The sequence below is a fragment of the Brachyistius frenatus genome, unplaced genomic scaffold (assembly GCF_029030835.1).
Source record: "Brachyistius frenatus isolate BFR_SWC_R1_liver_20210118 unplaced genomic scaffold, ASM2903083v1 Contig_89, whole genome shotgun sequence".
In the NCBI taxonomy this organism is placed as follows: Eukaryota; Metazoa; Chordata; class Actinopteri; family Embiotocidae; genus Brachyistius; species Brachyistius frenatus.
This window is the reverse complement of record NW_027210688.1, coordinates 113,825-131,563: the sequence shown is the minus strand read 5'-3', so window position 1 is coordinate 131,563 and position 17,739 is coordinate 113,825.

Genomic DNA, 17,739 nt, shown 5'->3' with positions numbered 1-17,739 from the left:
ATTGTTAAGTCTGAGGACAAGTTTTATTCATGTGACTGTAGTTTGGTTAATTATTCCAAAAATGAATTCCACCCTAGTTTGATCTCATTATGACACCGTGCTCCAACGTTGGTACATGATGTAATCTCAACTCTTATAATAATGGAGGCTTCATGACTTTTATGGCACTATGTGCTGTTACGCAATTATAGCTGCTGCAGATTTCAGACCAGGAGGGAAGCTGTAGCATTAAAACATACTTGCAGGCAGTAATGATAGTAATTCTGTCCCTGCAGAGCTACAGGGTTTTTTTCTTCTCTATATAAGTGTGTGTTTCATGTTGTTGTTGGTCAGCAATATTTGCCAGACACGACTGCTACCTTGGGGCAGTTCCTCTGTCTCACTTCTGTAGTTCTGACGATCATTTCATCTGCAACGGTATTATTTGCACAGAAAGAGGATCACAAAGAGTACAGAAAACAGAAGCAGTCTGTTTATCAGACCTGTTTTTCAAGGAAAGAAAATGAAGAAATGAAGAGGATCGTTGACCAACCTGTCTGCTGGAAGCATCCGACTGAGTCTGCACGCTGACGCTTGGTTCACATCGATCTGCAGTGTTTATCGCAGCTGTGTGCGATGATGAATTATTGATAACATTTTGAATGTGCTCTCCTTCAGATATACACCTCTCACCGCAGTACAGAGAAGTCTGAATGAGCTGTTGCCTGATTGTGTGACTGATCATGTTTCCTGCCAATATCTGATGGTGAAGTTGGCCAAAATGATGAAAAAGTTATGATGAAACGTAATTAAACTTTAATGTTAGGATTATAGGTATGAATTAACCCAACGAGAGTCCTCAAGTGTAAAAAAAAAAAAATACAAAAGATAGACAGACTGATCATGTGTGCATGTTTTGCATACTTCTGAATATAAAAGAGAGGAAGTGTTTATGTGGGAACAAGAGAGAAAAAGGGAAATATGTACATGTATTTATATTATATTTGTGTGTGTGAATATATTTGTGTGAGCAAAAAACAAAATCAATGTGCTTTCATTGAGACCAAATGCATTCAACATACGAATTTTTTTGATAAATACAGCTTCAATTTAAAAAACATAACTGATGATCTCAAAAATGTGTCCGAATTTGCAGTCGAAGATAAACAACGTAAGTTCGGTCGCAACTTATCAAGTTAGTTTCCAAGAAAACAGATGTGAAAAATGTGATGTTTTCAGCAGCTAAAAAGAAGTTTATCAAATTCTTCCACCAGAGGAGCAGGAAATAGACGTGAATAAACTGCAGTCGCATTTAGTTTCGAGGAACTGACAAATTTTGGCTTTTTCGCGATGCCCATTGCGCAACCACACGCCGAACAGCCGGCAACAGTTCAACTTTAATGCGACTCATTACTCATTACTCATCACTCATGTTGATTTCAAAACTTGACTGGCTCTCATGTTGCACAACACACCATAACAGGAACAATGACTTCAAATAATCAATGTTGACGAGCATAAAATCTAAAAATCTTGACATTTGCATGTTTATATTTTTATTAGATTGAATTAAAATCAGATTTTTAATAAGATTGATGTTAATTACTAACTAGCTCTGAGCAAAAACAGGTGTTGGACTCCTACTGACCATTGCTGCCACGCCCAATCTACTGGATTGGGAACTGCAAACCTGCAAGTACTCACAAGTAAAGTTTATACAGCTGGCATTGTGTGATTGCTTCAGTAGATTTACTTTAAGCCCGACAAACCAACCAAATATGCAAATATATGTAAATATGCACCACATAAACGTCATGTAAACTGAAGAACCAAACTGTCAAACCAGTATTTCCCATTGATCCTGTCAAGAAGACAGCAGGTAAAGATTTACCACCTGAAGACCGTCAGTATTTCAGCATATGTTGCGCGTCCGGGGTCGATGTCCCCAAACAAATCCAATTTACCAAAACTAATTGCTTTGCGGGGGAACCCGGTGCCTTCAAGGACCCCCGAGGGTGTCGGACTCCGGGGCTGCAGCCTGGTTCTTAATCTAGTCTGTTATCAAAAGCAACACCTTTTTGTAATGTGTAAGACGAAATCAGAAACTGAGATCACAAACATGTCGCCACAAGTCGTAGCAACTGGTAAGAACAGTAGTAACCGCGGTTTGCCGAGCGGGAAGAAGAAGCCTAAATTATTGAAATGCCAACAAACGTTTCCAAGCTGTGTTCAAGTGATGTCCTCTTCTTGGGTTACTACATGTCCTGCAAACATTTCGGGCCTTCAGCCAGTCCCAGACTCTCGCCAGCGAGGTCAACCAGGGGAGAAACCTTCAACTTCTAACTGACCCGCATCGCTGGAAAATCATCAGAAGGTGGTCAGACGTGAGATACAGCCGGACGCTTTTCAAAACAGAACAGAACTAAGTGGTCTTTTAATATCCTCACTCCTTGGGGAAACTTTTGTTTTATCTCTGCGTACGAACATTAAAGACTAAATGAGAAAACAAAAAGAAAAAAAAAAACACAAAATGCGCCGGAGACACGAGGAAACGGTGGGAGGCTTACAAAACAAATGTCCCTCGACCGAAAAACGAAAAACTCCACTGGGGATGACAAACAGTGCTGTGAGCTGCAGGCAGCCGGGGCGGCGTTACTGCCTCCGTATATCACCGAGCTGCAGCGGACCTCCGCTAAAACACTCCAAAACAATCCAGGTCTTAACTGTAAACCCGAGATGAAATGTGTATTAGAGGCGTCCGGACCGTCGGAGCTGACATTTCAATAATGATCAGTCCTCGGGGCGCGGCCGCCGCTAAGCAGGGTGTGTCAGAAGGGTCTTTAAGGCGTGTAGTATTTCATTGATGTGGATATTTCCAATAAAGATTCCTCTCATACCTGATTTGTTTAAAAAGTAGCTGCTGAAAACTCTGCTATCACGCAACGGTCAGCTCGACCTCAGATTCCTTTAGAGATAACCGGACCGTCACACCTTCACGCTGGAAGGTGATGACATGTTGTTGGAGTGATTTCTTTTTAAATGTGGTGCCAACACTTTTGCACAAAGCGTTTGTGAGTTTTTGCCAGAAGCAATCATTCCCAATGTATTTTACTATCTTGTACCGTCATTTGTAATTGATATCTTCTTAGAGGATCACTTCTCCGAGCGCTTGGAGCTGTGCGAGGAAACCACAGCTCTGGAGCACCTTTTCTTTTCTTGTGAATAAAAATGTTCTCAAGTTTCCTTTTATTAAATTTTTTTATTGGAAATACCTAAAATATTTGTAAAGAGACATTCAGGATTAGAAATCAAGATTTTGATGAATTGTTTTTTTTAAGTCGAGAACGTAACCGGTAATTGTGCACAGCAGCAAGTAGATGATCAACATTTTTTTTGTCACAATGCAGCAGGTGAAATTTTTGCAAAGTTTTTTGCACCGTTCGTTGCTCGGGCGCTAAATATACCAAAATAGTCATCGTCTGGAAACACATTCAACTGTTGCCATGGGAATATAATCCCTCTACAAAACAGGACAACCTGTTTAAACAAAACCACATACATCAAGGTACGTATCGATAAAAAAGATGAAAGTCGAATTTGGTTCAAATCTTCCTACAAGAAGAGATTCACGAAGGCAAAATATCATCTGACATCACACAAAATATTGGAGGGAATCATCAGGAAAGATTGTGCTTCGCTTACGGATTTAGAAAAAAAATCTGGCGCGACTCAAGAAAGGGAACAATACAAATCAGCCTCCTGGAGATACCGGTCCGGCCGGTAACTGTGGATTATCAAACCTCCCGACCGACCGACCTTCACAGACCGCTTTCAGTCAAACAGAAATTTTGTAATTTTGTAAAAAAAAAACAACAAAGTCCGTTTCCACCTCGGGTCACGTCGGGGTCCTCGGATCACGTCGGTGTCCTCGGGTCACGTCGGGGTCCTCGGGTCAAGTCGGGGTCCTCGGGTCACGTCGGGGTCCTCGGGTCACGTCGGGGTCCTCGGGTCACGTCGGGGTCCTCGGGTCAAGTCGGGGTCCTCGGGTCACGTCGGGGTCCTCGGGTCAAGTCGGGGTCCTCGGGTCACGTCGGGGTCCTCGGGTCAAGTCGGGGTCCTCGGGTCAAGTCGGGGTCCTCGGGTCAAGTCGGGGTCCTCGGGTCACGTCGGGGTCCTCGGATCAGCGAGCGCCTGAGAAGAATTCAGTCATGTAGGGATGTTCCAAATATAACCGTCCAGCACGGGGGAACACATTGGTACATTCTAATCTAGACAGGCAGCTCGCCAGTCAGTCAGCGAGGCCGTCAGTTATGCAGCCGGTCAGCCAGGAGGTCGCGATGCCAGACACCATGTTCTCGCTGGAAGACAGATGTATTTAGTTTCACCCGTGCAAAATTGACCGACTAACAGTTAGTGCCGTTCATCGGGAAACGATTTTTATTTTATTTTTTTTACGTGTTTTTCTCGTTAAATGTATTTAACTTACTCGCGAATCCTTCGCTGAGATGATTGGTACGATATTTAAATCGAGACGCGATCATTTCTTGTTAAAGAAGAGCACGGTTTTGGTTTAATAGTCACCGCTTCGTTAAAGTTGAGGAACCTCGGTTGTCATGGTGACAATAAGAACCAAGATCAAAGCCAAAGTTCACTATATCGCTATACAGAATACTTACAATTAAAACATACCCAGAAACACCCAAAACATCATCGTAGTCATATTTCATGCGACAATTTTAGTCAACGAACGGGCCGAATGTGACATCAGAGGGAGGGATAACGTCCTCTTCACTCCCACCACATTTAGTTGTAGTTATTTACTGCCATTATTGTTTTATCGGGTCAAATATTGTTCCTGAGCCCAAACATTTCACAGTATGAATGATTGGGCTCAAATATCTGTTTTCAGTATTCGGTATTTCACTGCTAATACTTTTGAGTTAATTAACAGTAAAACTTTTTGGGAACGTATTTCCCACCCTGTCATTGCTACGGTCGCCTAAATTAAGAATTTGTGTACTTGTAAACTTGAAATAGACGGCCAGTCAGGCGCTCCGAAGGCAGCCGGCCGACAGCCGGAACAGTGAAACACATTTAACTGTGAAATAGGCCAATAAAATATGTAATGTGTGCATTAGCGTAACACTTAAGAGGATCAAATATTTCCATAAGGAGCCAATAAATCACAGTAAACAGTTGTAGATGACTGATTCCAAGGAGAATCCATTTGGGCGCAAGTAATGGAGCATTGATTATGTAGAGCTGAACAGGAACTCACGTGAACGACACTCCAATCCAAGCGAAATCCAGACATGCAAATTTCTCAGGCAGTTTTTAGAAATTCAGATTTAAAGATGAATATCAAGGAAGGGTCAGTTTCCTCTTTTTCGCACGTGTTGCCTCAGTGCTAATTTTTTTTGTTTAAAAACAGAAAGAAGCAACATCAGCTGTGTGACTCACCACCTCCCTCCACCTCCCTGTTGTCGGGGTCCTCGCCGTGAATTCATTTACATTTCTCATCCTTAAGGGAATCCTGCGGAGGACATTACTGAATCAAAAAGCCATCTGATTTATGGGAGTATTTAATGCAAGGAAGCGCAGGAATCACTGACACGTAACCGAGGGAATTCATTACTTGGTTGGCCGATCTGGTGAAGAGCTGCGGGGGAAAAAATATAAGTGTGCGTGGAGGGAGTGGGAGTGATCCAGGCTTTAATTCAGCCCGGGTGGCGTGTTCTTCGCTCGTGGTCGTGCTCGTTCAGTCATTTGCTTACTCACTCTTCCCTCGGAGGCCTCGCCAGCAGGCTGACCTTGACTCTCGGACGATCTCCGACAGCGGAAGAGGCCGACAGTCCACTCGTATGCTTCCTAACGTGTTTCATGTTAAGTACGAGGTGTACGTTTCACGTGTCTAAAAAGGTAAAGGCCGCACTTCGTCGCGTTGTCCGTTGCGACAGAAATAATTCCCCTCCTCACCTTTAATATTAAATGCCGAGTCAGCAGGGCCGAGCTGTGTTGTGGTGCCGACTCACAAACTAGCGGCCGTTGTCACGGCGGGAATAAACAAACTCCACTTACCGGCTCGCAAGTTGCAACCGTGCCAATCCGTGTCTGTCGCCTTCACAATTTTCGGGGATGGACGAGCGTGGTCGCGGTGACCTTGACCTTTGACCCCTGAAATCAAATCAGTTTATCCTTCAGAGAAGGTTTGGGCCAATTTTGACGAAAAGTAGACACGAAAAACGTGAGACAGCTACGCTTGGATATGCCGAGGCGTGACAGTTACACGTTTCGCCGTCGTCGTCGACCGGCGTGTCCATTGCACGCTTTGCAGGCGTGAAACTTACACGCGCGTAAATGTAACGTGATTACGAAAAGTAAGCTAATAGAGACACTTTTTTTTTGCGTTCTCGGTGTAGCTGCTGTATATACTATGAGATATCGGTTTGACATTTACCTGTTGACACAGATGTTATCTCCGAGCTCTATTATGATGAGGTTGCCTTTCACATTGCCTGCTGGCAGCAGCTTGCGGCCTCTCGCGTATCTTTGATGTGATTTATGATATAGATAAATACATCGCGACATGATAATCGCTAACATGCTTACGAAAGGTCTGCGTGTAAACAGACACGAGAATAGATTTTATTTGGGTATGTAGTGACCCTTTAAAGACCACGGCCGTATTAATAGTCCATCGTTTGATGTTTGGCAACCGGTGTATCTGTGGTCTCTCTGTCGGTGTTCACACTACAGTCCCGAGTAATTTAAAATGGTGAAGCAGCTCTCCGGTTGCTGATTCTGATGGATGACGCTTCACGTACAGACACCTGTTATAAAAAACACATCAGAAGGAAAACGTGCTGCCGGGTGCATCGAGGCAGCAGCTGTCCTCCATTAGAGTCCATCCCAGGGAGGCGCTGAACATTGAATATTTGGGCAAAAGAAAAATGGTTTTTGAAAAAAATGACTGTGGTTCTCTGTTTTATCATTGTGTTCAGGCTTTTTCTTAAATGTTCATCCTTTTAGTTGCTTTTACAGACTTTTATTGCTCTTATCTATTCTATCTAATCTTTTATCCCAGCTCCTATTTAATTCGAACTTATTAGTATCATTGTAAAAAAACAAACAATTATTACATCTTTTATCTTTTTATTGCACTCATTTTTATTCTTGTTTTATTTAGTTTCAAGCTCTTATTATTGTTATTGTAGATTTTAATCTATCTTCTATCGCATTGGACTCAAAGTGCTTTTTTTAATGCCTTTTTTTTTCCTTCGAATTGGTTTTAAATTTTGTTTTTTAAATTGCTCCTTAAATTTATTTTATTTTTCCGGTCTGTCTTATTGTTGTCAAGCACTTTGAACTGCACCAAAATGTACGCAAAGTGTTATAGAAACAAAGTTTGATATCTATTATGGAAATAATCTCCTCAAAGCCTCTTAAATAGCGTTAAATCAATCAGAACTTTACTTATATAAAGAGATGGAAGCATATATGAGATTTGACCCTGTGACTGAATATACCTTAGAGATATAATATACAGCCAGGTCGTTTGAACCGAGGTGACGTTTGGTTTTATCAGTTTTCCCAAACCAACCGACATCTTGTGTTTTTCCAAAAACATGAATTAAAACAGCTTTTTGCTCTTTTTAAATCACTCACAGTCAAGAAAGTATAAACTTTTTCAGCTTCCTTGATTCAATAGTTGGGATTTCAGGCTAACTTGATTCAGTTTTAATTTGTATTCTTAAGTGTGAATTTGTATTTTTTTTTTTGTATAATTATTAATACATTAAATGATTGTTTGTGTGTGATGAGAGTACACATTTGTGCTAAATGTCTGCAGTTGGGCTTTTAAAAAAAAAAAAAAAAAAAAAAATCAAATTTGTGTATGTTAACCGATAAGTGTTTTAAATACACAACTGCTTTCATGTTTCTCCGTCACACACATAATGGTGCAAAAACCTTCCAAACAAGCTGTTTTGTCACTGACATTAGCAAATATTTTCAGGACATGAGTGTGCTGCTGCCTTCAAGTGCTGTTGTAAATACAATTGGTGGACAAGTGGACATGAACAGCCTTTCAGAGTGGCGCACACCACCAGGAAAAAAAACCAAAACAAACAGGCCGTTTTAAATGGTGATTGAATTGTAATGCGCTGAGAAGATGTAGGACAAGATAACATGGTGTGTTAAGATGGCTGCCATGCATCTTAGCCAATGAATCAATTACTGCATCAATGACATTGCTGATGTTCATATTAATACATGCTGCAGCACTGAGGGGGTTTTGCTCTGCAGGGAGGAGGTGAATCACAAACACTGTTCGGTCTTCAAGCTGAATGGTAAATATATATATATATATATATATATATATATATATATATATATATATATATATATATATATATATATATATATGTTACATGGAGATCGGAAAATATACGAAAATACGAAATCAGTTGTTTTTTTTATTTACTTGCAGAATAAACAACAACTTTTCAACAATTTTCAGCTAAAGAAGTGAATAACGGCTTCCTGCAGCACCCAAAGGCAGCATTAAAATAGAAACAACAGTCTGACCTTCAATACCATCCTCACAAGCCACGCCTCTTTTCCCTTATTTACGCCCCCCACCCCCCCACCACCACCACCACCACCATGATGCAGATTTTAATTTACTTCAGCGACAGACTGCAGTGACTACGTGTGCTGTTGTAAACATGGTGTGAAAAACGTTCCCAAAAAAATCTAAACATCCCAACTTGTAGCATCTGGTCTGTGGTGGCCGTATTTTTCTCATCTGATTGGACAATAAATGGTGAATCCCCGGTTCGGGACGAGCTTACTTTGCCCAAGGCGGCGTACAATTATACATGAGGCACAATACAGTATATCTCCAAGTGTGTATATGGAGAATAAATACATGCACACAGAGCCCCCGGGTTATTAGTTACTTGTTAGTATCTGCTGAGTTGACACTAAGCGTATATGCCTTTTTTCTTTTTTCACACTTTCCCTTTAGCAGCTCATTCTTTAAAGGGTTATAACACACGGCCAGTTACACACAAACACGGCGACATGGAGGCTCGTGTTGTGCCAACACAGTAGCTGAAGGGGAAACGAAGTCGACCTCCATTTAAAGGCAAATCAACCGATTTAGTATCGCGGAGACACGTGAGAATGAATGACTCATTTAATTTGATAAAAAAACAACAACAACAACATTGTGATAGATAATACACAGTACATATACCCATACATGCAAGTATACTGCTGTACTTTTACTGCAAACATGGTGGACAGCACTTAGGCATTGTGTTATATATAAACACTACATGACTAAAATTACAACACATTAACTTTAACATCCAACGAAACATATACTTCCATGGCGTTTGACATTTCCGTAAACGTCAGCAAACAACGTCACAACTCGTGAACTCGAGGTTTGTAGAAAGTTTTGAGTTCCGACTGTCGTGAGTACCACAAGAGGGCGCCGTTCGTACGGGCTCTCCTCGTGCACGCGGGGAATACGACCCAATTTAAACGCACCCGAGAGCTGAAACGTGCAAAACAAAGAACAAAAAAGGGGACCGACCGAAAAGAAAAGGTTTGAATGTACACCAAAAAAATGTAAAGCAACTGTTGGGTTGGCTCAGACATTTTGTAAAGTCGTCTTAAAGTTATTTTTTTTTAGACGCGATGTTTAATATTTACTGTTATAACCTCCATTATGTAATCCTGTCAAGCCCTCAAAAGAAAACACGCATGTTTTTTGCCGAAAAGTTTAGGAAATCGTCCGAAAATTTGAAGCGGGAACATAAATATGAAATCTTTCCCGGTTTGTGATGCATCAAATCAAACGCAGGTCATAATTTACTTGCTGAGCTCAACCCCCCCCCCCCCCCCCTCTAACCGTCTGTCTGTCTTCCACCTCGTCTCATTAAAAATGTCTCGTCCATGCTTTTCGCTCACACCGGGAAGCGGCGATAATGATGCAATTGAATTTACACCCAAAACAACATTATATTCCCGTCGCAGTATGTAACCGCAGCGATGCCTACAAAGCTGAGGATGCTCAGGAATACGGACGTCTTGAACTTGATCTGACATAAAATTAAGAAAACAAACTCTTTTAAAATGATTATTTCGTTTGCAGGCGGTCCTTAAAACACTGAAACTGCCCCTTCAAAATCCTGCAGACTACACGCATTAAATCTCGCCGCCTCATTTGTCGATTCAAGTTCAAAGCCCTCCATCAACACCAGCGTGTTATCGATCCCCAATGCTATCAATCAAACTTTAATAAAAACAACATCATCGCGTCCTCGTGTAACGCCGGGTCTCATAAAGCTGTCCGGAGACCTCACGGCAACAACACGCAGGCAGACGACCAAATCCATCCACGGTTTATTAGAGGAAGCCATGTCTTGTTTCTAGTTATCAATCAGTGGCCGTGGCCTATTTCATAGACGGGTCATGTGTTCATTGATCTGGTTGTGTTCGTTCAGCCCCGTCCGTGTCAAAGCAGAAGATCAATGAAACTCACACACAGTTTCCGTAGCGACCGAGGCTTTAGCTTCATCACCAACGAAGTGATTTGGATTTCAAAAGTTAATTCAGATAGTCGTCGTCCCCCCCCCCGACCTGTAAAGGTCAACTATTACTGCAGGCGACACTCATACAAGGAAGAAACCATGAAAAAAAAACAACAACAACCAAAGCCTTATTTTTCTGAGTGTATCTTTATTTCCATTTCTCCCTCTTCCTCCCTCCTGTAACTTCCCACCAGAACCTCCTTTTTCCTTTCGTCTTCATCTCCGTCTCTCTTCATCCACCCTCGCCATCCTCCTCCTCTGCTGTCATCGCCGACATCACCCCCCCCCCCTCCCCATCTCCCAGGTGACAAACTCAGGTGTAAAATGTGGAGCATTTACAAATGTCCTCATTTTTATGCTGTCTCACTGAGGCCATTTAAATTCCCGATAAAAGAGAGGAGTTTTATTTTATTTTTTTAGTTCCTTCATCGTATCGGCAAATTCGACAACTCCCACAACAAACTCCTGTTTCTAATCACCTTTCGTTCCACCATTTCATCGTTTCAGCACTGCGGTCCTCTGACACCATTAATGTAGCTGGAGGGAAGTGTTCAGGGGAGAAATGTCATTTACAAAAGTTAAAAAAGTATTTGCATTAAAGAGCTCAACAAGAGCAAACAAAGACAAACCTTTAAATGTAGACACGTAACTGATCTAATAGTTGTATCAAACTTAGGATGGTATTCATGTTGCGTCCCAAATGAAAGCAATTTACTCTTTTACGAGGTGTTTTCTGGTTTCTGGATTTAGTCCAGTACATCACCAGCGATCCATGAAACGCGCTGCAAACACTCATTTTAACGATGAATTAAAAATAACCCGCAACCGTCCAGTTTTGAGCCTTTTCAGCAAGCTGCGAGTTCACTGACGTCTCAACTTTTCACGCATAGACAGTGGAAAGCGTGGCTATCACACGTTTTGCACGTAGCGGACCGGCGTGTCTATTTCACGCTCCGCGATGATACCGGGTTGCGTGAACGGCAATTTTCCGTTAGAATAGAATAGTTGCTGTTCAGCTTAAGTTGGATTCTTGTGTCTCAGGCTGGTATTAGTGTGCATGGAAGTTGCAGGGAGGATTGAAGGGAAGTGAATCCATCGCACCGTCATCTCTGTCTGTCAGAGAACCATTACTCAACTGACTTCTGATTTATTTATTTTTTGTAAGTCTTGCATGCCAACGGCTTTGAAAACTACGTCTTTTTTTTTTTTCTTTCCATGAAAAAGTAATCGGAGATAATTTGATCTGAATTTCCCCGCAGCATGGACCACACCTCAAACCACACCTCACCCTTCTACGTCTACAAATACCAAACCATCCCGCACACCTTTCTGTTCTCATTCTCCGTGCCCCACCCGCCCTCCCTCGTTGTCCTCCTCTCCCCCTCATAGGTATCAAAGGGAGCTACGCAGTGTATTCCCAATCAAGCCTTCCCCAAACTGCAGTCTCTTACCCAGCTTCATTGCCTTTTTACAATATCATAATCCATAAACAAGTTTATCACTCAATCCAGGTGATGGTCCTGGCTTGTGTTTGACATTAGTGTCTGAATCCAATCCTGGATCGGAAGACCAGAAGTTTATTTAGTTGGCAAAATACGTTTCCGTGTACATTGGGAACAATTACATGAGAGACAAATCCCAAACACATAACAAACATTAAAGTGTTCTCGTAGTGCAGCAAGCAGACCGAATCCGCCGCTACTGGCGGGGGTCACAGATGTGCAAGGTACATCGAGGTTGACGAACAGCAAATGATGCGTAAATAACAGATGTGCAAAATGCAGCCAAATATACAAATAGTCTAAAGAGCTTATATTAGGGTCCATGTGCAGATTACTGGAGTGTATTTGGTCTTTTAAATCTGGGCGCTGATCGAGCGTGCTCGTATATCAGAGGGAACGCACGAAAGCTCGCGGAGGATGTCGTGTTTTTGACCACCAGGATTTAATTTGACAGATTTATATACGGCTTGAGGCTAAAGGTGTTTCTGTGGCGGCAAAACTGTGGAAAAGTGAGTCGGTTCTGATGTTAAAAATTCCACATTTACAGTGCGCAATTACCAGTCAGTGAAAGATTGATTAACGGGTCAAGATTTAATTTACGACTAACATGCACCCATGTTCCCATACATCTTTTCTTCTTATTTATTTCTATTGCTTCAATTTAGGAAAACCACACGAGACGGAGATTTATGGCAGTAAACGTTGGAGGAAGAAATAAATGGAGTGAGATTCTAACCCTTGGCTCCATTTGGAGACCAGCAGCCATGTTTTATGCCGCTGCAGTAACGCTGCGCCCGCTGCAGTAAATCAGAGGCCGTCTGCACTGATGTAAACACGACGTCTTCGACTCGCGCGAGTAGATGTAACGTGGCATTTTTCTCTTTAAGTATTCTAAGAAAATTAAACTAATCCTTCTCCGTTTGTATTTCCTCCCACAATGTGCTACTGCATTTCCATTTAAAAAAAAATTAAAAAATTTGTTTTTATCCAATTGGTCAAATTAGTTTTTAACTATTGAATAATGCCATCTGGTCTGTTTACTTCCCGTGGACTTTTAATAATCTGTTATTTCTACTTGAGCTTCTAGGATTTAGTCTTTGCCTTCAAGTTAGCACGATAACTGGACAGAAAAATTTGGTATTTGACGGTGGAATAAAAATGACCCGTAAGCCCTTTTAGCTCGACAGGAACTCATTATCCTTGTTAGGGCTTATGGTGTTTACATTCAACATACTGATTACACTGCAAAGTCACAGCTGTCAGCCTGCACACACACACACACACACACACACACACACACACACACACACACACACACACACACACACACACACACACACACACACATTGAGCTTTCCTCTTCCTGCCCTCCACTCATTACGTCACGCAACATTACGCAGTAAATCTATCGTATGTGTGTGTATTGATCCACGTGGGTTGATCAATGATCTCCAAACAAAACAAATGTAAACACACACGCACGCACGCACACACACACACACACACACACACACACACACACACACACACACACACACACACACACACACACACACACACACGTGTTAGGTAACAACTACAGATGCATCCGGATCAAAGCCACACAAACTGCATGTTTTTTTATTTTTATTTGCCCAGACACAGCTAAGGCTTCTCAGGTCATGGCTATACCCCCCCCCCCACCACCACCACCACCACACACACACACACACACACACACACACACACACACACACACACACACACACACACACACACACACACACACACACCACCACCACCACCCTCACTTTCTCTCTCCTTCCATCTGCCACATACTGATAGAAAGGCTTAGCAAGCATCGCATTTAACCTAGTCATCCCGGTGTGTGTGTGTGTGTGTGTGTGTGTGTGTGTGTGTGTGTGTGTGTGTGTGTGTGTGTGTGTGTGTGTGTGTGTGTGTGTGTGTGTGTGTCAGCTTTTCCCTGAATATAGGGAGAGAGATTTTTTTTAAAAAAGGCAGGAGATGAGAAGCGTTTACATTTACTCATCATGTAAGACAAAAAAAAAAAAGTCCATTTGCGAAGGATTTTATAGCCACAGAGATTTAAAACATCATTTTTCCAGCATGTCGGGAGTTTTTAAAATGATTCATACTTGCAAATGCGCTGCTAGCTAACGTTACCGTTCTTGTCAGCGTAGCTGCGAACTCGGTCATGGTTTAGTTAAAAACAACTCACTCTCGCTAGCCTTTTGCGATGCGCGTCCACAAATTTGGGGGCGGAGCTTCTGAAGGAGCAAAGAAGGGGAGGGGTGTATTTACGTGGCAGCGTATTTACTGTCAAATATAAAGTCCAGACTCCACCTGAGCTGCTTATGAGGGAACTTATTTTGTAAGGAGATATTTTATATTATTAAAAACATCTTAACGATGCAAAATATGTCAAGTGAGATTTGGGTAATGTGTCGAAATGACGCACCTAGACGACTCACTCCGTTCGTGGAGTGAGATGGAGTGAGAAGAATCGAGAGAGTGTGTCAAGAGAAAAGAGTGAGAGAGAGAGAGAGAGAGAGAGAGAAGTGGAGACGGATGGGAGAGCGGACGCTGCCTCCTGATTGGCTGAGAGGACCTCTTGTATCTGAGTGGAAGTAGCGAGAGCGAGGAAGAGGGAGTATAGACGTTGCCGGGCCGACACGTGATGCTCCGTCACATGACTCAACACTGTCTCCCTCCATCAGCCTCTCTCTCTCTCTCTCTGTTGATGCTGTGGCCTTTTCCCTCTTTCTTTTTTCCACTCTGCTTCCATTTTCCCTTTATTCATCCACGTCGCATTTTTTCCTCCGTCCCCCCCCCCGTCCTCCCTCCTCACCCCTCCGCCGTCTTCACGACATATCTCTAACGAGATGAATTTGCATCGTTTATATAAGGGTGCGGTCTCTGCAAACGAACCGGAAAAAAACAAAAAACAGATGTAAATCTAGGAAATGCATTAACGAACACGCCGCCGTTGTCTTTACATCCTCGAATCTCCAAATGTCTCTTCAAAATGCTAATTTTCAGATTAAAATATGCTTCAGTGACTCGGCAGTAATCAAGCAGAGCCTCGTCTACAAACTCTTGTCTTTGCTCTTTATTTATCGGTTGTGTTTCCTGTCTTTCTCCGTTCATCTGTCTTTGAGTCCCCCTCCTCCCCCCGCCCTCCTCCCTCCTCTTCCTCCTCCTCCCTCCTCCCTCCGACTCTCTCGGTGTCACTCGTCCAGGTTCAGCTGCTAAATCTGGTTGGCAGTTTGGTTTGTTGAGCCTCTCCTCTGTGGCCTCCTCAGATGAACCCAACACTCCTTTGTGCCAGCTCACTAGCCCAAATACAAACACGCAACACAAACCCACCGACAGGCTCTCCGTACTGTGAAGACGGATATTGAAGAGGGTGTATTGGGTTTTTTTTCATTTAATTTTTCTTTGTCATTTATTTATTTTTTTCCCAAAGTTAATCTCTGCAGCTTCGTTCAAATTCTGCTCTTTGAAATAAACTCGAGTGCGAGTGAACAGAAACTTATCGAGCAGCTGATCTTTAAGCGTACTAGTCAGTAACTAAATGTGATAGCGACAGGTATATATTTTACATTCCTGTCTCGTACACTTGTCGCTCTGTTCTCAAAGGTTCTGAAGAAGTAACTGAGGCATGCTGGGAAATGTCAACGAAGCTGCACGGTAAACACCTGAGAGAAGTGTTGAATCGTGCTCCTCAACAACCGGCGAACGAACCCCGAGATTCGGACGAGCGAAGTTTAAAAAATTAAGAATACTCGAAAAGAACAGTATTGTTTGATTAAACGATGAGGCAGAAAAATAAAGTCATTTCACACCTATTAACCATCAATTATCTCACTTTTCTCTGCGCAGTGTGAACCTCCTGTACTGACTTTAAAAGCCGGCGTTAAATATAAAATATGTTCCGCACAATTATGAAAGCGGGTCGTAAAAAAGGAAGTGGGAACGGGTGTTATATATTTGGATGACCTGAGGGAGGAGCGAGCGCTCGATCTAAATCGATCTGATTGGAAACCATGACGATACTACGTCCCGCCCACCGATAGCCGTAACCCGACTGCACCACAGGGCCTGTCAATCACACAGACACGCCCCCCCCCCCCCCCCCCAAAAAAAATAAACAGGTCTTTCTGAATCTTGTGTTTTTAATTAATGACGGGATTATTTTCAGATGGACCTCCAGAAAACTAACAAGGAGTGACTTTAGCTAACAACACCGAGATAACTTGTGTAAAATATTGTATAGACATCGTATTTGACGAGAGAAGTTGAATGGGAGTCTATGGAGCCGGAAGGCTTTTTGGAGCCGACCTCTAGTGGCGGTCGCTGGTATCGCAGCTTAAGGCGCTCCTGCTTGGGCTTAATCTTTCAGACCCGGAAGCTGCGGACACTTTTATGTACAGCCTGTGATTTAAAAGGGTGTTTATGACTGCAGCTTTTTATTTTTTGGGGGGGCAGAAAAGCCAGAAATCACAGGTTTAATAGTCGATTTTCCAACTCGCGTGATAAACAGGGAGCGTGGCCAGAGTCTCGTCGTCCCTTTGGTTTTGTATTTATGCATGAGGAAGACCTAAGACGGTCCACACCTTCGCTGAAATCAATCCACGACACCGCCGAGGACGCGGTTTGCATGGATTGTTCACGTCGTACGGAAAAATAAGAGGAAAGAAGAGTTTCTCCGATATGAGCTCTTCGGTCAACACAACGGGCCGACGGCAGCGGCGCTGATCCATATTCGGCTGTTTGCTTCTGTCACGGCTGTCAGAGGGGAGGAACGTGAGCCGAATGGCGGCGATGCCCGTAAGGAGTATTGATTGGGAGTCGACACACCTGCGAGTCAGAGCCCTCCGCTCGACACGCGAATGCCTCCGCCGCATACGTTAGCGGCGAGGGAATAAAAAAAAAGAAAAAACCCGACCGTCAATGTAACCGGAGACCCGTAGTAACGAGGACGGGCTGAGACGGTTGTTAACTCGAGGCGTCTCCGAGGTGAGACGACGACACGAACGCTTCCAACTAAAATACGTACAAATACTTTCAACTTTTGTTTGTAGAATTCACAAAAATGTAAAACTCTAAATAACTTTCAACCTTGAAGTCTGAACTGAAGTTCATCGAGACTCTGAAATCTAATCTAAAATACAAAAAAATACAAAAAAATAAAAACGTTTTTTACAGCCACAATCAGAATAGAGTTTATTCTGATGTTGGTCAAAAAGTTTTGTGTATCCAACATTTCACAAAGGAAGAATATATTAATGACAACGTACTTTGTTTTTTGTTGTTGTTGCTTTAGTCTATCCAACCACTGGACTGTAAACATTACAGAACAGATATTAATAATATTTGGAATTAAAATTGAGATAATTAGATAGATTGAAAAGTTTTGAGCATTTTCACAGCTGTTTTTTTTTTGTTTTGTCTCTAATGTGTGTGTGTGTGTGTGTGTGTGTGTGTGTGTGTGTGTGTGTGTGTGTGTGTGTGTGTGTGTGTGTGTGTGTGTGTGTGTGTGTGTGTGTGTGTGGGGGGGTGTGTGTGTGTGTGTGTGTGTGTGTGTGTGTGTGTGTGTGTGTGTGTGTGTGTGTGTGTGTGTGTGTGTGTGTGTGTGTGTGTGTGTGTGTAAC